Genomic DNA, 24,281 nt, shown 5'->3' with positions numbered 1-24,281 from the left:
ATGTGGAGCCGGCTGTACCCTGATGTGCAGAGTCCCGGTGCCCCCCAGGACTGAGTCCTGTCCCCTCCATCTCACAGTCCCTGTTCCCCCATTACCGCTCACCAGTGCAGACTTCTCCCCCAGCTCTTACATGTGGAGCCGGCTGTACCCTAATGTGCAGAGTCCCGGTGCTCCCCCAGGACTGAGTCCTGTCCCCTCTATCACACAGTCCCTGCTCCCCCATTACCGCTCACCAGTGCAGACTTCTCCTCCAGCTCTTACATGTGGAGCCAGCTGTACCCTAATGTGCAGAGTCCCAGTGCCCCCCAGTACTGAGTCCTGTCCCCTCTATCACACAGTCCCTGCTCCCCATTACCGCTCACCAGTGCAGACTTCTCCCCCAGCTCTTACATGTGGAGCCGGCTGTACCCTAATGTGCAGAGTCCCGGTGCTCCCCCAGGACTGAGTCCTGTCCCCTCTATCACACAGTCCCTGCTCCCCCATTATCACTCACCAGTGCAGACTTCTCCTCCAGCTCTTACATGTGGAGCCGGCTGTCCCCTAATGCGCAGAGTCCCGGTGCTCCCCAGGACTGAGTCCTGTCCCCTCTATCACACAGTCCCTGCTCCCCCATTACCGCTCACCAGTGCAGACTTCTCCAGCTCTTACATGTGGAGACGGCTGTACCCTAATGTGCAGAGTCCCGGTGCGCCCCCAGGACTGAGTCCTGTCCCCTCTATCACACAGTCCCTGCTCCCCCATTACCACTCACCAGTGCAGACTTCTCCCCCAGCTCTTACATGTGGAGCCAGCTGTACCCTAATGTGCAGAGTCCCGGTGCTCCCCCAGGACTGAGTCCTGTCCCCTCTATCACACAGTCCCTGCTCCCCCATTACCGCTCACCAGTGCAGACTTCTCCCCCAGCTCTTACATGTGGAGACGGCTGTACACTAATGTGCAGAGTCTGGTGCTCCCCCAGGACTGAGTCCTGTCCCCTCTATCACACAGTCCCTGCTCCCCCATTACCGCTCACCAGTGCAGACTTCTCCCCCAGCTCTTACATGTGGAGACGGCTGTACACTAATGTGCAGAGTCTGGTGCTCCCCCAGGACTGAGTCCTGTCCCCTCTATCACACAGTCCCTGCTCCCCCATTACCGCTCACCAGTGCAGACTTCTCCCCCAGCTCTTACATGTGGAGCCGGCTGTACCCTAATGTGCAGAGTCCCGGTGCTCCCCCAGGACTGAGTCCTGTCCCCTCTATCACACAGTCCCTGCTCCCCCATTACCGCTCACCAGTGCAGACTTCTCCTCCAGCTCTTACATGTGGAGCCGGCTGTCCCCTAATGTGCAGAGTCCCGGTGCTCCCCCAGGAGTGAGTCCTGTCCTCTCTATCACACAGTCCCTGCACCCCCATTACCGCTCACCAGTGCAGACTTCTCCTCCAGCTCTTACATGTGGAGTCGGCTGTCCCCTAATGTGCAGAGTCCCGGTGCTCCCCCAGGAGTGAGTCCTGTCCCCTCTATCACACAGTCCCTGCTCCCCCATTACCGCTCACCAGTGCAGACTTCTCCTCCAGCTCTTACATGTGGAGTCGGCTGTCCCCTAATGTGCAGAGCCCCGGTGCCCCCCCAGGACTGAGTCCTGTCCCCTCTATCACACAGTCCCTGCTCCCCCATTACCGCTCACCAGAGCAGACTTCTCCTCCAGCTCTTACATGTGGAGCCGGCTGTACCCTAATGTGCAGAGTCCCGGTGCCCCCCAGGACTGAGTCCTGTCCCCTCTATCACACAGTCCCTGCTCCCCCATTACCGCTCACCAGTGCAGACTTCTCCTCCAGCTCTTACATGTGGAGCCGGCTGTACACTAATGTGCAGAGTCCCGGTGCTCCCCCAGGACTGAGTCCTGTCCCCTCTATCACACAGTCCCTGCTCCCCCATTACCGCTCACCAGTGCAGACTTCTCCTCCAGCTCTTACATGTGGAGCCGGCTGTACACTAATGTGCAGAGTCCCGGTGCCCCCCAGGACTGAGTCCTGTCCACTCTATCACACAGTCCCTGCTCCCCCATTACCGCTCACCAGTGCAGACTTCTCCAGCTCTTACATGTGGAGACGGCTGTACCCTAATGTGCAGAGTCCCGGTGCGCCCCCAGGACTGAGTCCTGTCCCCTCTATCACACAGTCCCTGCTCCCCCATTACCACTCACCAGTGCAGACTTCTCCCCCAGCTCTTACATGTGGAGCCAGCTGTACCCTAATGTGCAGAGTCCCGGTGCTCCCCCAGGACTGAGTCCTGTCCCCTCTATCACACAGTCCCTGCTCCCCCATTACCGCTCACCAGTGCAGACTTCTCCCCCAGCTCTTACATGTGGAGACGGCTGTACACTAATGTGCAGAGTCTGGTGCTCCCCCAGGACTGAGTCCTGTCCTCTCTATCACACAGTCCCTGCTCCCCCATTACCGCTCACCAGTGCAGACTTCTCCTCCAGCTCTTACATGTGGAGCCGGCTGTACCCTAATGTGCAGAGTCCCGGTGCTCCCCCAGGACTGAGTCCTGTCCCCTCTATCACACAGTCCCTGCTCCCCCATTACCGCTCACCAGTGCAGACTTCTCCTCCAGCTCTTACATGTGGAGCCGGCTGTACCCTAATGTGCAGAGTCCCGGTGCCCCCCAGGACTGAGTCCTGTCCCCTCTATCACACAGTCCCTGCTCCCCCATTACCACTCACCAGTGCAGACTTCTCCTCCAGTTTTTACATGTGGAGCCGGCTGTACCCTAATGTGCAGAGTCCCGGTGCTCCCCCAGGACTGAGTCCTGTCCCCTCTATCAAACAGTCCCTGCTCCCCCATTACCGCTCACCAGTGCAGACTTCTCCTCCAGCTCTTACATGTGTAGCCGGCTGTACCCTAATGTGCAGAGTCCCGGTGGTCCCCCAGGACTGAGTCCTGTCCCCTCTATCACACAGTCCCTGCTCCCCCATTACCGCTCACCAGTGCAGACTTCTCCTCCAGCTCTTACATGTGGAGCCGGCTGTACCCTAATGTGCAGAGTCCCGGTGCCCCCCAGGACTGAGTCCTGTCCCTTCTATCACACAGTCCCTGCTCCCCCATTACCGCTCACCAGTGCAGACTTTTCCTCCAGCTCTTACATGTGGAGCCGGCTGTACCCTAATGTGCAGAGTCCCGGTGCCCCCCCAGGACTGAGTCCTGTCCACTCTATCACACAGTCCCTGCTCCCCCATTACCGCTCACCAGTGCAGACTTCTGCTCCAGCTCTTACATGTGGAGCCAGCTGTACCCTAATGTGCAGAGTCCCGGTGCTCCCCCAGGACTGAGTCCTGTCCACTCTATCACACAGTCCCTGCTCCCCCATTACCACTCACCAGTGCAGACTTCTCCTCCAGCTCTTACATGTGGAGCCGGCTGTCCCCTAATGTGCAGAGTCCCGGTGCCCCCCCCAGGACTGAGTCCTGTCCCCTCTATCACACAGTCCCTGCTCCCCCATTACCGCTCACCAGTGCAGACTTCTCCTCCAGCTCTTACATGTGGAGCCGGCTGTACCCTAATGTGCAGAGTCCCAGTGCTCCCCCAGGACTGAGTCCTGTCCCCTCTATCACACATTCCCTGCTCCCCCATTACCACTCACCAGTGCAGACTTCTCCTCCAGCTCTTACATGTGGAGCCGGCTGTACCCTAATGTGCAGAGTCCCGGTGCTCCCCCAGGACTGAGTCCTGTCCCCTCTATCACACAGTCCCTGCTCCCCCATTACCACTCACCAGTGCAGACTTCTCCTCCAGCTCTTACATGTGGAGCCGGCTGTACCCTAATGTGCAGAGTCCCGGTGCCCCCCAGGACTGAGTCCTGTCCCCTCTATCACACAGTCCCTGCTCCCCATCACCAGTGCAGACTTCTCCTCCAGCTCTTACATGTGGAGCCGGCTGTACCATAATGTGCAGAGTCCCGGTGCCCCCAGGATTGAGTCCTCTCCCCTCTATCACACAGTCCCTGCTCCCCTATTACCACTCACCAGTGCAGACTTCTCCCCCAGCTCTTACATGTGGAGCCGGCTGTACCCTAATGTGCAGAGTCCCTATGCCCCCCAGGACTGAGTCCTGTCCCCTCTATCACACAGTCCCTGCTCCCCCATTACCGCTCACCAGTGCAGACTTCTCCTCCAGCTCTTACATGTGGAGCCGGCTGTACCCTAATGTGCAGAGTCCTGGTGCCCCCCCAGGACTGAGTCCTGTCCCCTCTATCACACAGTCCCTGCTCCCCATTACCGCTCACCAGTGCAGACTTCTCCTCCAGCTCTTACACGTGGAGCCGGCTGTACCCTAATGTGCAGAGTCCCTATGCCCCCCAGGACTGAGTCCTGTCCCCTCTATCACACAGTCCCTGCTCCCCCATTACCGCTCACCAGTGCAGACTTCTCCTCCAGCTCTTACATGTGGAGCCGGCTGTACCCTAATGTGCAGAGTCCAGGTGCCCCCCCAGGACTGAGTCCTGTCCCCTCTATCACACAGTCCCTGCTCCCCATTACCGCTCACCAGTGCAGACTTCTCCTCCAGCTCTTACATGTGGAGCCGGCTGTACCCTAATGTGCAGAGTCCAGGTGCCCCCCCAGGACTGAGTCCTGTCCCCTCTATCACACAGTCCCTGCTCCCCCATTACCGCTCACCAGTGCAGACTTCTCCTCCAGCTCTTACATGTGGAGCCGGCTGTACCCTAATGTGCAGAGTCCCGGTGCCCCCCCAGGACTGAGTCCTGTCCCCTCTATCACACAGTCCCTGCTCCCCCATTACCGCTCACCAGTGCAGACTTCTCCTCCAGCTCTTACATGTGGAGCCGGCTGTACCCTAATGTGCAGCGTCCAGGTGCCCCCCCAGGACTGAGTCCTGTCCCCTCTATCACACAGTCCCTGCTCCCCCATTACCGCTCACCAGTGCAGACTTCTCCTCCAGCTCTTACATGTGGAGCCGGCTGTACCCTAATGTGCAGAGTCCCGACGCTCCCCAGGACTGAGTCCTCTCCCCTCTGTCACACAGTCCCTGCTCCCCCATTACCGCTCACCAGTGCAGACTTCTCCTCCAGCTCTTACATGTGGAGCCGGATGTACCCTAATGTGCAGAGTCCCGGTTCGCCCCAGGACTGAGTCCTGTCCCCTCTATCACACAGTCCCTGCTCCCCCATTACCGCTCACCAATGCAGACTTCTCCTCCAGCTCTTACATGTGGAGCCGGCTGTACCCTAATGTGCAGAGTCCCGATGCCCCCCAGGACTGAGTCCTGTCCCCTCTATCACACAGTCCCTGCTCCCCCATTACCGCTCACCAGTGCAGACTTCTCCTCCAGCTCTTACATGTGGAGCCGGATGTACCCTAATGTGCAGAGTCCCGGTGCCCCCCAGGACTGAGTCCTGTCCCCTCTATCACACAGTCCCTGCTCCCCCATTACCGCTCACCAATGCAGACTTCTCCTCCAGCTCTTACATGTGGAGCCGGCTGTACCCTAATGTGCAGAGTCCCGACGCTCCCCAGGACTGAGTCCTCTCCCCTCTGTCACACAGTCCCTGCTCCCCCATTACCGCTCACCAGTGCAGACTTCTCCTCCAGCTCTTACATGTGGAGCCGGATGTACCCTAATGTGCAGAGTCCCGGTGCCCCCCAGGACTGAGTCCTGTCCCCTCTATCACACAGTCCCTGCTCCCCCATTACCGCTCACCAGTGCAGACTTCTCCCCCAGCTCTTACATGTGGAGCCGGCTGTACCCTAATGTGCAGAGTCCCGATGCTCCCCAGGACTGAGTCCTCTCCCCTCTGTCACACAGTCCCTGCTCCCCCATTACCACTCACCAGTGCAGACTTCTCCTCCAGCTCTTACATGTGGAGCCGGCTGTACCCTAATGTGCAGAGTCCCGGTGCCCCCCAGGACTGAGTCCTGTCCCCTCTATCACACAGTCCCTGCTCCCCCATTACCGCTCACCAGTGCAGACTTCTCCTCCAGCTCTTACATGTGGAGCCGGCTGTACCCTAATGTGCAGAGTCCCGGTGCCCCCCAGGACTGAGTCCTGTCCCCTCTATCACACAGTCCCTGCTCCCCCATTACCGCTCACCAGTGCAGACTTCTCCTCCAGCTCTTACATGTGGAGCCGGATGTACCCTAATGTGCAGAGTCCCGGTGCCCCCCCAGGACTGAGTCCTCTCCCCTCTGTCACACAGTCCCTGCTCCCCCATTACCGCTCACCAGTGCAGACTTCTCCTCCAGCTCTTACATGTGGAGCCGGATGTACCCTAATGTGCAGAGTCCCGGTGCCCCCCAGGACTGAGTCCTGTCCCCTCTATCACACAGTCCCTGCTCCCCCATTACCGCTCACCAATGCAGACTTCTCCTCCAGCTCTTACATGTGGAGCCGGCTGTACCCTAATGTGCAGAGTCCCGACGCTCCCCAGGACTGAGTCCTCTCCCCTCTGTCACACAGTCCCTGTTCCCCCATTACCGCTCACCAGTGCAGACTTCTCCTCCAGCTCTTACATGTGGAGCCGGATGTACCCTAATGTGCAGAGTCCCGGTGCCCCCCAGGACTGAGTCCTGTCCCCTCTATCACACAGTCCCTGCTCCCCCATTACCGCTCACCAGTGCAGACTTCTCCCCCAGCTCTTACATGTGGAGCCGGCTGTACCCTAATGTGCAGAGTCCCGATGCTCCCCAGGACTGAGTCCTCTCCCCTCTGTCACACAGTCCCTGCTCCCCCATTATCGCTCACCAGTGCAGACTTCTCCTCCAGCTCTTACATGTGGAGCCGGCTGTACCCTAATGTGCAGAGTCCCGGTGCCCCCCAGGACTGAGTCCTGTCCCCTCTATCACACAGTCCCTGCTCCCCCATTACCGCTCACCAGTGCAGACTTCTCCTCCAGCGCTAACATGTGGAGCCGGCTGTACCCTAATGTGCAGAGTCCCGGTGCCCCCCCAGGACGGAGTCCTGTCCTCTCTATCACACAGTCCCTGCTCCCCATTACCGCTCACCAGTGCAGACTTCTCCTCCAGCTTTTACATGTGGAGCCGGCTGTACCCTAATGTGCAGAGTCCCAGTGCCCCCCAGGACTGAGTCCTGTCCCCTCTATCACACAGTCCCTGCTCCCCCATTACCGCTCATCAGTGCAGACTTCTCCTCCAGCTCTTACATGTGGAGCCGGCTGTACCCTAATGTGCAGAGTCCCGGTGTCCCCCAGGACGGAGTCCTGTGCTCTCTATCACACAGTCCCTGCTCCCCCATTACCGCTCACCAGTGCAGACTTCTCCTCCAGCTCTTACATGTGGAGCCGGCTGTACCCTAATGTGCAGAGTCCCAGTGCCCCCCAGGACTGAGTCCTGTCCCCTCTATCACACAGTCCCTGCTCCCCCATTACCGCTCATCAGTGCAGACTTCTCCTCCAGCTCTTACATGTGGGGCCGGCTGTACCCTAATGTGCAGAGTCCCGGTGTCCCCCAGGACGGAGTCCTGTCCTCTCTATCACACAGTCCCTGCTCCCCCATTACCGCTCACCAGTGCAGACTTCTCCTCCAGCTCTTACATGTGGAGCCGGCTGTACCCTAATGTGCAGAGTCCCGGTGCCCCCCAGGACTGAGTCCTGTCCCCTCTATCACACAGTCCCTGCTCCCCCATTACCACTCACCAGTGCAGACTTCTCCTCCAGCTCTTACATGTGGAGCCGGCTGTACCCTAATGTGCAGAGTCCCGGTGCCCCCCAGGACTGAGTCCTGTCCCCTCTATCACACAGTCCCTGCTCCCCCATTACCGCTCACCAGTGCAGACTTCTCCTCCAGCTCTTACATGTGGAGCCGGCTGTACCCTAATGTGCAGAGTCCCGGTGCTCCCCCAGGACTGAGTCCTGTCCCCTCTATCACACAGTCCCTGCTCCCCCATTACCACTCACCAGTGCAGACTTCTCCTCCAGCTCTTACATGTGGAGCCGGCTGTACCCTAATGTGCAGAGTCCCGGTGGTCCCCCAGGACTGAGTCCTGTCCCCTCTATCACACAGTCCCTGCTCCCCCATTACCGCTGACCAGTGCAGACTTCTCCTCCAGCTCTTACATGTGGAGCCGGCTGTACCCTAATGTGCAGAGTCCCGGTGCTCCCCCAGGACTGAGTCCTGTCCCCTCTATCACACAGTCCCTGCTCCCCCATTACCGCTCACCAGTGCAGACTTCTCCTCCAGCTCTTACATGTGGAGCCGGCTGTACCCTAATGTGCAGAGTCCCGATGCTACCCAGGACTGAGTCCTCTCCCCTCTGTCACACAGTCCCTGCTCCCCCATTACCGCTCACCAATGCAGACTTCTCCTCCAGCTCTTACATGTGGAGCCGGCTGTACCCTAATGTGCAGAGTACCGATGCTCCCCAGGACTGAGTCCTCTCCCCTCTATCACACAGTCCCTGCTCCCCCATTACCACTCACCAATGCAGACTTCTCCTCCAGCTCTTACATGTGGAGCCGGCTGTACCCTAATGTGCAGAGTACCGATGCTCCCCAGGACTGAGTCCTCTCCCCTCTATCACACAGTCCCTGCTCCCCTATTACCACTCACCAGTGCAGACTTCTCCCCCAGCTCTTACATGTGGAGCCGGCTGTACCCTAATGTGCAGAGTCCCGATGCTCCCCAGGACTGAGTCCTCTCCCCTCTGTCACACAGTCCCTGCTCCCCCATTACCGCTCACCAGTGCAGACTTCTCCTCCAGCTCTTACATGTGGAGCCGGCTGTACCCTAATGTGCAGAGTCCCGGTGCCCCCCAGGACTGAGTCCTGTCCCCTCTATCACACAGTCCCTGCTCCCCTATTACCACTCACCAGTGCAGACTTCTCCCCCAGCTCTTACATGTGGAGCCGGCTGTACCCTAATGTGCAGAGTCCCGGTGCCCCCCAGGACTGAGTCCTGTCCCCTCTATCACACAGTCCCTGCTCCCCCATTACCGCTCACCAGTGCAGACTTCTCCTCCAGCTCTTACATGTGGAGCCGGCTGTACCCTAATGTGCAGAGTCCCGGTGCTCCCCCAGGACTGAGTCCTGTCCCCTCTATCACACAGTCCCTGCTCCCCCATTACCACTCACCAGTGCAGACTTCTCCTCCAGCTCTTACATGTGGAGCCGGCTGTACCCTAATGTGCAGAGTCCCGGTGGTCCCCCAGGACTGAGTCCTGTCCCCTCTATCACACAGTCCCTGCTCCCCCATTACCGCTCATCAGTGCAGACATCTCCTCCAGCTCTTACATGTGGAGCCGGCTGTACCCTAATGTGCAGAGTCCCGGTGCTCCCCCAGGACTGAGTCCTGTCCCCTCTATCACACAGTCCCTGCTCCCCCATTACCGCTCACCAGTGCAGACTTCTCCTCCAGCTCTTACATGTGGAGCCGGCTGTACCCTAATGTGCAGAGTCCCGGTGCCCCCAGGACTGAGTCCTGTCCCCTCTATCACACAGTCCCTGCTCCCCCATTACCGCTCACCAATGCAGACTTCTCCTCCAGCTCTTACATGTGGAGCCGGCTGTACCCTAATGTGCAGAGTCCCGATGCTCCCCAGGACTGAGTCCTCTCCCCTCTATCACACAGTCCCTGCTCCCCCATTACCACTCACCAGTGCAGACTTCTCCCCCAGCTCTTACATGTGGAGCCGGCTGTACCCTAATGTGCAGAGTCCCGGTGCCCCCAGGACTGAGTCCTGTCCCCTCTATCACACAGTCCCTGTTCCCCCATTACCGCTCACCAGTGCAGACTTCTCCCCCAGCTCTTACATATGGAGCCGGCTGTACCCTAATGTGCAGAGTCCCGATGCTCCCCAGGACTGAGTCGTCTCCCCTCTATCACACAGTCCCTGCTCCCCCATTACCACTCACCAGTGCAGACTTCTCCCCCAGCTCTTACATGTGGAGCCGGCTGTACCCTAATGTGCAGAGTCCCGATGCTCCCCAGGACTGAGTCCTCTCCCCTCTGTCACACAGTCCCTGCTCCCCTATTACCACTCACCAGTGCAGACTTCTCCTCCAGCTCTTACATGTGGAGCCGGCTGTACCCTAATGTGCAGAGTCCCGGTGCCCCCCCCAGGACTGAGTCCTGTCCCCTCTATCACACAGTCCCTGCTCCCCCATTACCGCTCACCAGTGCAGACTTCTCCTCCAGTTCTTACATGTGGAGCCGGCTGTACCCTAATGTGCAGAGTCCCGGTGCCCCCCAGGACTGGGTCCTGTCCCCTCTATCACACAGTCCCTGCTCCCCCATTACCGCTCACCAGTGCAGACTTCTCCTCCAGCTCTTACATGTGGAGCCGGCTGTACCCTAATGTGCAGAGTCCCGGTGCTCCCCCAGGACTGAGTCCTGTCCCCTCTATCACACAGTCCCTGCTCCCCCATTACCACTCACCAGTGCAGACTTCTCCTCCAGCTCTTACATGTGGAGCCGGCTGTACCCTAATGTGCAGAGTCCCGGTGGTCCCCCAGGACTGAGTCCTGTCCCCTCTATCACACAGTCCCTGCTCCCCCATTACCGCTCATCAGTGCAGACATCTCCTCCAGCTCTTACATGTGGAGCCGGCTGTACCCTAATGTGCAGAGTCCCGGTGCTCCCCCAGGACTGAGTCCTGTCCCCTCTATCACACAGTCCCTGCTCCCCCATTACCGCTCACCAGTGCAGACTTCTCCTCCAGCTCTTACATGTGGAGCCGGCTGTACCCTAATGTGCAGAGTCCCGGTGCCCCTAGGACTGAGTCCTGTCCCCTCTATCACACAGTCCCTGCTCCCCCATTACCGCTCACCAATGCAGACTTCTCCTCCAGCTCTTACATGTGGAGCCGGCTGTACCCTAATGTGCAGAGTCCCGATGCTCCCCAGGACTGAGTCCTCTCCCCTCTATCACACAGTCCCTGCTCCCCCATTACCACTCACCAGTGCAGACTTCTCCCCCAGCTCTTACATGTGGAGCCGGCTGTACCCTAATGTGCAGAGTCCCGATGCTCCCCAGGACTGAGTCCTCTCCCCTCTGTCACACAGTCCCTGCTCCCCCATTACCGCTCACCAGTGCAGACTTCTCCTCCAGCTCTTACATGTGGAGCCGGCTGTACCCTAATGTGCAGAGTCCCGGTGCCCCCCCAGGACTGAGTCCTGTCCCCTCTATCACACAGTCCCTGCTCCCCCATTACCGCTCACCAGTGCAGACTTCTCCCCCAGCTCTTACATGTGGAGCCGGCTGTACCCTAATGTGCAGAGTCCCGGTGGTCCCCCAGGACTGAGTCCTGTCCCCTCTATCACACAGTCCCTGCTCCCCCATTACCGCTCACCAGTGCAGACTTCTCCTCCAGCTCTTACATGTGGAGCCGGCTGTACCCTAATGTGCAGAGTCCCGATGCTCCCCAGGACTGAGTCCTCTCCCCTCTATCACACATTCCCTGCTCCCCCATTACCACTCACCAGTGCAGACTTCTCCCCCAGCTCTTACATGTGGAGCCGGCTGTACCCTAATGTGCAGAGTCCCGATGCTCCCCAGGACTGAGTCCTCTCCCCTCTGTCACACAGTCCCTGCTCCCCCATTACCGCTCACCAGTGCAGACTTCTCCTCCAGCTCTTACATGTGGAGCCGGATGTACCCTAATGTGCAGAGTCCCGGTGCCCCCCAGGACTGAGTCCTGTCCCCTCTATCACACAGTCCCTGCTCCCCCATTACCGCTCACCAGTGCAGACTTCTCCCCCAGCTCTTACATGTGGAGCCGGCTGTACCCTAATGTGCAGAGTCCCGATGCTCCCCAGGACTGAGTCCTCTCCCCTCTGTCACACAGTCCCTGCTCCCCCATTACCGCTCACCAGTGCAGACTTCTCCTCCAGCTCTTACATGTGGAGCCGGCTGTACCCTAATGTGCAGAGTCCCGGTGCCCCCCAGGACTGAGTCCTGTCCCCTCTATCACACAGTCCCTGCTCCCCCATTACCGCTCACCAATGCAGACTTCTCCTCCAGCTCTTACATGTAGAGCCGGCTGTACCCTAATGTGCAGAGTCCCGATGCTCCCCAGGACTGAGTCCTCTCCCCTCTATCACACATTCCCTGCTCCCCCATTACCACTCACCAGTGCAGACTTCTCCTCCAGCTCTTACATGTGGAGCCGGCTGTACCCTAATGTGCAGAGTCCCGGTGCTCCCCCAGGACTGAGTCCTGTCCCCTCTATCACACAGTCCCTGCTCCCCCATTACCGCTCACCAATGCAGACTTCTCCTCCAGCTCTTACATGTAGAGCCGGCTGTACCCTAATGTGCAGAGTCCCGATGCTCCCCAGGACTGAGTCCTCTCCCCTCTATCACACAGTCCCTGCTCCCCCATTACCACTCACCAGTGCAGACTTCTCCTCCAGCTCTTACATGTGGAGCCGGCTGTACCCTAATGTGCAGAGTCCCGGTGCTCCCCCAGGACTGAGTCCTGTCCCCTCTATCACACAGTCCCTGCTCCCCCATTACCGCTCATCAGTGCAGACTTCTCCTCCAGCTCTTACATGTGGAGCCGGCTGTACCCTAATGTGCAGAGTCCCGGTGCTCCCCCAGGACGGAGTCCTGTCCTCTCTATCACACAGTCCCTGCTCCCCCATTACCGCTCACCAGTGCAGACTTCTCCTCCAGCTCTTACATGTGGAGCCGGCTGTACCCTAATGTGCAGAGTCCCAGTGCCCCCCAGGACTGAGTCCTGTCCCCTCTATCACACAGTCCCTGCTCCCCCATTACCGCTCATCAGTGCAGACTTCTCCTCCAGCTCTTACATGTGGAGCCGGCTGTACCCTAATGTGCAGAGTCCCGGTGTCCCCCAGGACGGAGTCCTGTCCTCTCTATCACACAGTCCCTGCTCCCCCATTACCGCTCACCAGTGCAGACTTCTCCTCCAGCTCTTACATGTGGAGCCGGCTGTACCCTAATGTGCAGAGTCCCGGTGCTCCCCCAGGACTGAGTCCTGTCCCCTCTATCACACAGTCCCTGCTCCCCCATTACCACTCACCAGTGCAGACTTCTCCTCCAGCTCTTACATGTGGAGCCGGCTGTACCCTAATGTGCAGAGTCCCGGTGCTCCCCCAGGACTGAGTCCTGTCCCCTCTATCACACAGTCCCTGCTCCCCCATTACCGCTCACCAGTGCAGACTTCTCCTCCAGCTCTTACATGTGGAGCCGGCTGTACCCTAATGTGCAGAGTCCCGGTGCTCCCCCAGGACTGAGTCCTGTCCCCTCTATCACACAGTCCCTGCTCCCCCATTACCGCTCACCAGTGCAGACTTCTCCTCCAGCTCTTACATGTGGAGCCGGCTGTACCCTAATGTGCAGAGTCCCGGTGCCCCCAGGACTGAGTCCTGTCCCCTCTATCACACAGTCCCTGCTCCCCCATTACCGCTCACCAATGCAGACTTCTCCTCCAGCTCTTACATGTGGAGCCGGCTGTACCCTAATGTGCAGAGTCCCGATGCTCCCCAGGACTGAGTCCTCTCCCCTCTATCACACAGTCCCTGCTCCCCCATTACCACTCACCAGTGCAGACTTCTCCCCCAGCTCTTACATGTGGAGCCGGCTGTACCCTAATGTGCAGAGTCCCGGTGCCCCCAGGACTGAGTCCTGTCCCCTCTATCACACAGTCCCTGTTCCCCCATTACCGCTCACCAGTGCAGACTTCTCCCCCAGCTCTTACATATGGAGCCGGCTGTACCCTAATGTGCAGAGTCCCGATGCTCCCCAGGACTGAGTCGTCTCCCCTCTATCACACAGTCCCTGCTCCCCCATTACCACTCACCAGTGCAGACTTCTCCCCCAGCTCTTACATGTGGAGCCGGCTGTACCCTAATGTGCAGAGTCCCGATGCTCCCCAGGACTGAGTCCTCTCCCCTCTGTCACACAGTCCCTGCTCCCCTATTACCACTCACCAGTGCAGACTTCTCCTCCAGCTCTTACATGTGGAGCCGGCTGTACCCTAATGTGCAGAGTCCCGGTGCCCCCCCCAGGACTGAGTCCTGTCCCCTCTATCACACAGTCCCTGCTCCCCCATTACCGCTCACCAGTGCAGACTTCTCCTCCAGTTCTTACATGTGGAGCCGGCTGTACCCTAATGTGCAGAGTCCCGGTGCCCCCCAGGACTGGGTCCTGTCCCCTCTATCACACAGTCCCTGCTCCCCCATTACCGCTCACCAGTGCAGACTTCTCCTCCAGCTCTTACATGTGGAGCCGGCTGTACCCTAATGTGCAGAGTCCCGGTGCTCCCCCAGGACTGAGTCCTGTCCCCTCTATCACACAGTCCCTGCTCCCCCATTACCACTCACCAGTGCAGACTTCTCCTCCAGCTCTTACATGTGGAGCCGGCTGTACCCTAATGTGCAGAGTCCCGGTGGTCCCCCAGGACTGAGTCCTGTCCCCTCTATCACACAGTCCCTGCTCCCCCATTACCGCTCATCAGTGCAGACATCTCCTCCAGCTCTTACATGTGGAGCCGGCTGTACCCTAATGTGCAGAGTCCCGGTGCTCCCCCAGGACTGAGTCCTGTCCCCTCTATCACACAGTCCCTGCTCCCCCATTACCGCTCACCAGTGCAGACTTCTCCTCCAGCTCTTACATGTGGAGCCGGCTGTACCCTAATGTGCAGAGTCCCGGTGCCCCTAGGACTGAGTCCTGTCCCCTCTATCACACAGTCCCTGCTCCCCCATTACCGCTCACCAATGCAGACTTCTCCTCCAGCTCTTACATGTGGAGCCGGCTGTACCCTAATGTGCAGAGTCCCGATGCTCCCCAGGACTGAGTCCTCTCCCCTCTATCACACAGTCCCTGCTCCCCCATTACCACTCACCAGTGCAGACTTCTCCCCCAGCTCTTACATGTGGAGCCGGCTGTACCCTAATGTGCAGAGTCCCGATGCTCCCCAGGACTGAGTCCTCTCCCCTCTGTCACACAGTCCCTGCTCCCCCATTACCGCTCACCAGTGCAGACTTCTCCTCCAGCTCTTACATGTGGAGCCGGCTGTACCCTAATGTGCAGAGTCCCGGTGCCCCCCAGGACTGAGTCCTGTCCCCTCTATCACACAGTCCCTGCTCCCCCATTACCGCTCACCAGTGCAGACTTCTCCCCCAGCTCTTACATGTGGAGCCGGCTGTACCCTAATGTGCAGAGTCCCGGTGGTCCCCCAGGACTGAGTCCTGTCCCCTCTATCACACAGTCCCTGCTCCCCCATTACCGCTCACCAGTGCAGACTTCTCCTCCAGCTCTTACATGTGGAGCCGGCTGTACCCTAATGTGCAGAGTCCCGATGCTCCCCAGGACTGAGTCCTCTCCCCTCTATCACACATTCCCTGCTCCCCCATTACCACTCACCAGTGCAGACTTCTCCCCCAGCTCTTACATGTGGAGCCGGCTGTACCCTAATGTGCAGAGTCCCGATGCTCCCCAGGACTGAGTCCTCTCCCCTCTGTCACACAGTCCCTGCTCCCCCATTACCGCTCACCAGTGCAGACTTCTCCTCCAGCTCTTACATGTGGAGCCGGATGTACCCTAATGTGCAGAGTCCCGGTGCCCCCCAGGACTGAGTCCTGTCCCCTCTATCACACAGTCCCTGCTCCCCCATTACCGCTCACCAGTGCAGACTTCTCCCCCAGCTCTTACATGTGGAGCCGGCTGTACCCTAATGTGCAGAGTCCCGATGCTCCCCAGGACTGAGTCCTCTCCCCTCTGTCACACAGTCCCTGCTCCCCCATTACCGCTCACCAGTGCAGACTTCTCCTCCAGCTCTTACATGTGGAGCCGGCTGTACCCTAATGTGCAGAGTCCCTGTGCCCCCCAGGACTGAGTCCTGTCCCCTCTATCACACAGTCCCTGCTCCCCCATTACCGCTCACCAATGCAGACTTCTCCTCCAGCTCTTACATGTAGAGCCGGCTGTACCCTAATGTGCAGAGTCCCGATGCTCCCCAGGACTGAGTCCTCTCCCCTCTATCACACATTCCCTGCTCCCCCATTACCACTCACCAGTGCAGACTTCTCCTCCAGCTCTTACATGTGGAGCCGGCTGTACCCTAATGTGCAGAGTCCCGGTGCTCCCCCAGGACTGAGTCCTGTCCCCTCTATCACACAGTCCCTGCTCCCCCATTACCGCTCACCAATGCAGACTTCTCCTCCAGCTCTTACATGTAGAGCCGGCTGTACCCTAATGTGCAGAGTCCCGATGCTCCCCAGGACTGAGTCCTCTCCCCTCTATCACACATTCCCTGCTCCCCCATTACCACTCACCAGTGCAGACTTCTCCTCCAGCTCTTAAATGTGGAGCCGGCTGTACCCTAATGTGCAGAGTCCCGGTGCTCCCCCAGGACTGAGTCCTGTCCCCTCTATCACACAGTCCCTGCTCCCCCATTACCGCTTATCAGTGCAGACTTCTCCTCCAGCTCTTACATGTGGAGCCGGCTGTACCCTAATGTGCAGAGTCCCGGTACTCCCCCAGGACGGAGTCCTGTCCTCTCTATCACACAGTCCCTGCTCCCCCATTACCGCTCACCAGTGCAGACTTCTCCTCCAGCTTTTACATGTGGAGCCGGCTGTACCCTAATGTGCAGAGTCCCAGTGCCCCCCAGGACTGAGTCCTGTCCCCTCTATCACACAGTCCCTGCTCCCCCATTACCGCTCATCAGTGCAGACTTCTCCTCCAGCTCTTACATGTGGAGCCGGCTGTACCCTAATGTGCAGAGTCCCGGTGTCCCCCAGGACGGAGTCATGTCCTCTCTATCACACAGTCCCTGCTCCCCCATTACCGCTCACCAGTGCAGACTTCTCCTCCAGCTCTTACATGTGGAGCCGGCTGTACCCTAATGTGCAGAGTCCCAGTGCCCCCCAGGACTGAGTCCTGTCCCCTCTATCACACAGTCCCTGCTCCCCCATTACCGCTCATCAGTGCAGACTTCTCCTCCAGCTCTTACATGTGGGGCCGGCTGTACCCTAATGTGCAGAGTCCCGGTGTCCCCCAGGACGGAGTCCTGTCCTCTCTATCACACAGTCCCTGCTCCCCCATTACCACTCACCAGTGCAGACTTCTCCTCCAGCTCTTACATGTGGAGCCGGCTGTACCCTAATGTGCAGAGTCCCGGTGCTCCCCCAGGACTGAGTCCTGTCCCCTCTATCACACAGTCCCTGCTCCCCCATTACCGCTCACCAGTGCAGACTTCTCCTCCAGCTCTTACATGTGGAGCCGGCTGTACCCTAATGTGCAGAGTCCCGATGCTACCCAGGACTGAGTCCTCTCCCCTCTGTCACACAGTCCCTGCTCCCCCATTACCGCTCACCAATGCAGACTTCTCCTCCAGCTCTTACATGTGGAGCCGGCTGTACCCTAATGTGCAGAGTCCCGATGCTCCCCAGGACTGAGTCGTCTCCCCTCTATCACACAGTCCCTGCTCCCCCATTACCACTCACCAGTGCAGACTTCTCCCCCAGCTCTTACATGTGGAGCCGGCTGTACCCTAATGTGCAGAGTACCGATGCTCCCCAGGACTGAGTCCTCTCCCCTCTATCACACAGTCCCTGCTCCCCTATTACCACTCACCAGTGCAGACTTCTCCCCCAGCTCTTACATGTGGAGCCGGCTGTACCCTAATGTGCAGAGTCCCGATGCTCCCCAGGACTGAGTCCTCTCCCCTCTGTCACACAGTCCCTGCTCCCCCATTACCGCTCACCAGTGCAGACTTCTCCTCCAGCTCTTACATGTGGAGCCGGCTGTACCCTAATGTGCAGAGTCCCGGTGCCCCCCAGGACTGAGTCCTGTCCCCTCTATCACACAGTCCCTGCTCCCCTATTACCACTCACCAGTGCAGACTTCTCCCCCAGCTCTTACATGTGGAGCCGGCTGTACCCTAATGTGCAGAGTCCCGGTGCCCCCCAGGACTGAGTCCTGTCCCCTCTATCACACAGTCCCTGCTCCCCCATTACCGCTCACCAGTGCAGACTTCTCCTCCAGCTCTTACATGTGGAGCCGGCTGTACCCTAATGTGCAGAGTCCCGGTGCCCCCCAGGACTGAGTCCTGTCCCCTCTATCACACAGTCCCAGCTCCCCCATTACCGCTCACCAGTGCAGACTTCTCCTCCAGCTCTTACATGTGGAGGCGGCTGTACCCTAATGTGCAGAGTCCCGGTTCTCCCCCAGGACTGAGTCCTGTCCCCTCTATCACACAGTCCCTGCTCCCCCATTACCACTCACCAGTGCAGACTTCTCCTCCAGCTCTTACATGTGGAGCCGGCTGTACCCTAATGTGCAGAGTCCCGGTGGTCCCCCAGGACTGAGTCCTGTCCCCTCTATCACACAGTCCCTGCTCCCCCATTACCGCTCATCAGTGCAGACATCTCCTCCAGCTCTTACATGTGGAGCCGGCTGTACCCTAATGTGCAGAGTCCCGGTGCTCCCCCAGGACTGAGTCCTGTCCCCTCTATCACACAGTCCCTGCTCCCCCATTACCGCTCACCAGTGCAGACTTCTCCTCCAGCTCTTACATGTGGAGCCGGCTGTACCCTAATGTGCAGAGTCCCGGTGCCCCCAGGACTGAGTCCTGTCCCCTCTATCACACAGTCCCTGCTCCCCCATTACCGCTCACCAATGCAGACTTCTCCTCCAGCTCTTACATGTGGAGCCGGCTGTACCCTAATGTGCAGAGTCCCGATGCTCCCCAGGACTGAGTCCTCTCCCCTCTATCACACAGTCCCTGCTCCCCCATTACCACTCACCAGTGCAGACTTCTCCCCCAGCTCTTACATGTGGAGCCGGCTGTACCCTAATGTGCAGAGTCCCGATGCTCCCCAGGACTGAGTCCTGTCCCCTCTATCACACAGTCCCTGCTCCCCCATTACCGCTCACCAGTGCAGACTTCTCCTCCAGCTCTTACATGTGGAGCCGGCTGTACCCTAATGTGCAGAGTCCCGGTGCCCCCCAGGACTGAGTCCTGTCCCCTCTATCACACAGTCCCTGCTCCCCCATTACCGCTCACCAATGCAGACTTCTCCTCCAGCTCTTACATGTGGAGCCGGCTGTACCCTAATGTGCAGAGTCCCGATGCTCCCCAGGACTGAGTCCTCTCCCCTCTATCACACAGTCCCTGCTCCCCCATTACCACTCACCAGTGCAGACTTCTCCCCCAGCTCTTACATGTGGAGCCGGCTGTACCCTAATGTGCAGCGTCCCGGTGCCCCCCCCAGGACTGAGTCCTGTCCCCTCTATCACACAGTCCCTGCTCCCCCATTACCGCTCACCAGTGCAGACTTCTCCTCCAGCTCTTACATGTGGAGCCGGCTGTACCCTAATGTGCAGAGTCCCAGTGCTCCCCCAGGACTGAGTCCTGTCCCCTCTATCACACAGTCCCTGCTCCCCCATTACCACTCACCAGTGCAGACTTCTCCTCCAGCTCTTACATGTGGAGCCGGCTGTACCCTAATGTGCAGAGTCCCGGTGCCCCCCAGGACTGAGTCCTGTCCCCTCTATCACACAGTCCCTGCTCCCCCATTACCGCTCACCAGTGCAGACTTCTCCTCCAGCTCTTACATGTGGAGCCGGCTGTACCCTAATGTGCAGAGTCCCGGTGCTCCCCCAGGACTGAGTCCTGTCCCCTCTATCACACAGTCCCTGCTCCCCCATTACCGCTCACCAGTGCAGACTTCTCCTCCAGCTCTTACATGTGGAGCCGGCTGTACCCTAATGTGCAGAGTCCCGGTGCCCCCAGGACTGAGTCCTGTCCCCTCTATCACACAGTCCCTGCTCCCCCATTACCGCTCACCAGTGCAGACTTCTCCTCCAGCTCTTACATGTGGAGCCGGCTGTACCCTAATGTGCAGAGTCCCGGTGCCCCCAGGACTGAGTCCTGTCCCCTCTATCACACAGTCCCTGTTCCCCCATTACCGCTCACCAGTGCAGACTTCTCCCCCAGCTCTTACATATGGAGCCGGCTGTACCCTAATGTGCAGAGTCCCGGTGCCCCCCAGGACTGAGTCCTGTCCCCTCTATCACACAGTCCCTGCTCCCCCATTACCGCTCACCAATGCAGACTTCTCCTCCAGCTCTTACATGTGGAGCCGGCTGTACCCTAATGTGCAGAGTCCCGATGCTCCCCAGGACTGAGTCCTCTCCCCTCTATCACACAGTCCCTGCTCCCCCATTACCACTCACCAGTGCAGACTTCTCCCCCAGCTCTTACATGTGGAGCCGGCTGTACCCTAATGTGCAGCGTCCCGGTGCCCCCCCCAGGACTGAGTCCTGTCCCCTCTATCACACAGTCCCTGCTCCCCCATTACCGCTCACCAGTGCAGACTTCTCCTCCAGCTCTTACATGTGGAGCCGGCTGTACCCTAATGTGCAGAGTCCCAGTGCTCCCCCAGGACTGAGTCCTGTCCCCTCTATCACACAGTCCCTGCTCCCCCATTACCACTCACCAGTGCAGACTTCTCCTCCAGCTCTTACATGTGGAGCCGGCTGTACCCTAATGTGCAGAGTCCCGGTGCTCCCCCAGGACTGAGTCCTGTCCCCTCTATCACACAGTCCCTGCTCCCCCATTACCGCTCACCAGTGCAGACTTCTCCTCCAGCTCTTACATGTGGAGCCGGCTGTACCCTAATGTGCAGAGTCCCGGTGCCCCTAGGACTGAGTCCTGTCCCCTCTATCACACAGTCCCTGCTCCCCCATTACCGCTCACCAATGCAGACTTCTCCTCCAGCTCTTACATGTGGAGCCGGCTGTACCCTAATGTGCAGAGTCCCGATGCTCCCCAGGACTGAGTCCTCTCCCCTCTATCACACAGTCCCTGCTCCCCCATTACCACTCACCAGTGCAGACTTCTCCTCCAGCTCTTACATGTAGAGCCGGCTGTACCCTAATGTGCAGAGTCCCGATGCTCCCCAGGACTGAGTCCTCTCCCCTCTGTCACACAGTCCCTGCTCCCCCATTAGCGCTCACCAGTGCAGACTTCTCCTCCAGCTCTTACATGTGGAGCCGGCTGTACCCTAATGTGCAGAGTCCCGGTGCCCCCCAGGACTGAGTCCTGTCCCCTCTATCACACAGTCCCTGCTCCCCCATTACCGCTCACCAGTGCAGACTTCTCCCCCAGCTCTTACATGTGGAGCCGGCTGTACCCTAATGTGCAGAGTCCCGGTGGTCCCCCAGGACTGAGTCCTGTCCCCTCTATCACACAGTCCCTGCTCCCCCATTACCGCTCACCAGTGCAGACTTCTCCTCCAGCTCTTACATGTGGAGCCGGCTGTACCCTAATGTGCAGAGTCCCGATGCTCCCCAGGACTGAGTCCTCTCCCCTCTGTCACACAGTCCCTGCTCCCCTATTACCACTCACCAGTGCAGACTTCTCCTCCAGCTCTTACATGTGGAGCCGGCTGTACCCTAATGTGCAGAGTCCCGGTGCCCCCCCCAGGACTGAGTCCTGTCCCCTCTATCACACAGTCCCTGCTCCCCCATTACCGCTCACCAGTGCAGACTTCTCCTCCAGTTCTTACATGTGGAGCCGGCTGTACCCTAATGTGCAGAGTCCCGGTGCCCCCCCAGGACTGGGTCCTGTCCCCTCTATCACACAGTCCCTGCTCCCCCATTACCGCTCACCAGTGCAGACTTCTCCTCCAGCTCTTACATGTGGAGCCGGCTGTACCCTAATGTGCAGAGTCCCGGTGCTCCCCCAGGACTGAGTCCTGTCCCCTCTATCACACAGTCCCTGCTCCCCCATTACCACTCACCAGTGCAGACTTCTCCTCCAGCTCTTACATGTGGAGCCGGCTGTACCCTAATGTGCAGAGTCCCGGTGCTCCCCCAGGACTGAGTCCTGTCCCCTCTATCACACAGTCCCTGCTCCCCCATTACCGCTCATCAGTGCAGACATCTCCTCCAGCTCTTACATGTGGAGCCGGCTGTACCCTAATGTGCAGAGTCCCGGTGATCCCCCAGGACTGAGTCCTGTCCCCTCTATCACACAGTCCCTGCTCCCCCATTACCGCTCACCAGTGCAGACTTCTCCTCCAGCTCTTACATGTGGAGCCGGCTGTACCCTAATGTGCAGAGTCCCGATGCTCCCCAGGACTGAGTCCTCTCCCCTCTGTCACACAGTCCCTGCTCCCCCATTACTGCTCACCAGTGCAGACTTCTCCTCCAGCTCTTACATGTGGAGCCGGCTGTACCCTAATGTGCAGAGTCCCGGTGCCCCCCAGGACTGAGTCCTGTCCCCTCTATCACACAGTCCCTGCTCCCCCATTACCGCTCACCAGTGCAGACTTCTCCCCCAGCTCTTACATGTGGAGCCGGCTGTACCCTAATGTGCAGAGTCCCGGTGGTCCCCCAGGACTGAGTCCTGTCCCCTCTATCACACAGTCCCTGCTCCCCCATTACCGCTCACCAGTGCAGACTTCTCCTCCAGCTCTTACATGTGGAGCCGGCTGTACCCTAATGTGCAGAGTCCCGATGCTCCCCAGGACTGAGTCCTCTCCCCTCTATCACACATTCCCTGCTCCCCCATTACCACTCACCAGTGCAGACTTCTCCCCCAGCTCTTACATGTGGAGCCGGCTGTACCCTAATGTGCAGAGTCCCGATGCTCCCCAGGACTGAGTCCTCTCCCCTCTGTCACACAGTCCCTGCTCCCCCATTACCGCTCACCAGTGCAGACTTCTCCTCCAGCTCTTACATGTGGAGCCGGCTGTACCCTAATGTGCAGAGTCCCAGTGCCCCCCAGGACTGAGTCCTGTCCCCTCTATCACACAGTCCCTGCTCCCCCAATACCGCTCATCAGTGCAGACTTCTCCTCCAGCTCTTACATGTGGAGCTGGCTGTACCCTAATGTGCAGAGTCCCGGTACTCCCCCAGGACGGAGTCCTGTCCTCTCTATCACACAGTCCCTGCTCCCCCATTACCGCTCACCAGTGGAGACTTCTCCTCCAGCTCTTACATGTGGAGCCGGCTGTACCCTAATGTGCAGAGTCCCGGTGCTCCCCCAGGACTGAGTCCTGTCCCCTCTATCACACAGTCCCTGCTCCCCCATTACCACTCACCAGTGCAGACTTCTCCTCCAGCTCTTACATGTGGAGCCGGCTGTACCCTAATGTGCAGAGTCCCGGTGCCCCCCAGGACTGAGTCCTGTCCCCTCTATCACACAGTCCCTGCTCCCCCATTACCGCTCACCAGTGCAGACTTCTCTTCCAGCTCTTACATGTGGAGCCGGCTGTACCCTAATGTGCAGAGTCCCGGTGCCCCCCCAGGACTGAGTCCTGTCCCCTCTATCACACAGTCCCTGCTCCCCCATTACCACTCACCAGTGCAGACTTCTCCTCCAGCTCTTACATGTGGAGCCGGCTGTACCCCAATGTGCAGAGTCCCGGTGGTCCCCCATGACTGAGTCCTGTCCCCTCTATCACACAGTCCCTGCTCCCCCATTACCGCTCATCAGTGCAGACTTCTCCTCCAGCTCTTACATGTGGAGCCGGCTGTACCCTAATGTGCAGAGTCCCGGTGCCCCCCAGGACTGAGTCCTGTCCCCTCTATCACACAGTCCCTGCTCCCCATTACCGCTCACCAGTGCAGACTTCTCCCCCAGCTCTTACATGTGGAGCCGGCTGTACCCTAATGTGCAGAGTCCCGGTGCCCCCCAGGACTGAGTCCTGTCCCCTCTATCACACAGTCCCTGCTCCCCATTACCGCTCACCAGTGCAGACTTCTCCCCCAGCTCTTACATGTGGAGCCGGCTGTACCCTAATGTGCAGAGTCCCAGTGCCCCCCAGGACTGAGTCCTGTCCCCTCTATCACACAGTCCCTGCTCCCCATTACCGCTCACCAGTGCAGACTTCTCCCCCAGCTCTTACATGTGGAGCCGGCTGTACCCTAATGTGCAGAGTCCCAGTGCCCTCCAGGACTGAGTCCTGTCCCCTCTATCACACAGTCCCTGCTCCCCCATTACCGCTCACCAGTGCAGACTTCTCCTCCAGCTCTTACATGTGGAGCTGGCTGTACCCTAATGTGCAGAGTCCCGGTACTCCCCCAGGACGGAGTCCTGTCCTCTCTATCACACAGTCCCTGCTCCCCCATTACCGCTCACCAGTGCAGACTTCTCCTCCAGCTCTTACATGTGGAGCCGGCTGTACCCTAATGTGTAGAGTCCCGGTGCTCCCCCAGGACTGAGTCCTGTCCCCTCTATCACACAGTCCCTGCTCCCCCATTACCACTCACCAGTGCAGACTTCTCCTCCAGCTCTTACATGTGGAGCCGGCTGTACCCTAATGTGCAGAGTCCCGGTGGTCCCCCATGAC

The 24,281-nt window shown here is 59.0% G+C and overlaps 2 protein-coding genes across 2 annotated transcripts in view; both read right to left on the bottom strand.

Annotated features, from left to right (window-relative positions):
- The window catches only part of LOC141050948 (uncharacterized), a 105,193-nt gene extending 96,842 nt beyond the window's left edge, over nucleotides 1-8,351 (bottom strand). Inside the window, exon 1 of the mRNA XM_073547672.1 lies at nucleotides 8,043-8,351. The gene's annotated coding sequence lies outside the window, so the exon portion shown is untranslated. The remainder of the gene's footprint in view (nucleotides 1-8,042) is intronic.
- LOC141050953 (gastrula zinc finger protein XlCGF66.1-like) overlaps nucleotides 1-24,281 on the bottom strand; it is a 61,095-nt gene that overhangs the window by 33,937 nt on the left and 2,877 nt on the right. The gene's annotated exons all lie outside the window — the stretch shown is intronic.

The sequence above is a fragment of the Dendrobates tinctorius genome, unplaced genomic scaffold, assembly GCF_039654945.1.
Source record: "Dendrobates tinctorius isolate UK_male_01 unplaced genomic scaffold, ASM3965494v1 ptg000155l, whole genome shotgun sequence".
Taxonomy (NCBI): Eukaryota; Metazoa; Chordata; class Amphibia; order Anura; family Dendrobatidae; genus Dendrobates; species Dendrobates tinctorius.
This window is presented reverse-complemented; position numbering and strand designations above follow the sequence as displayed.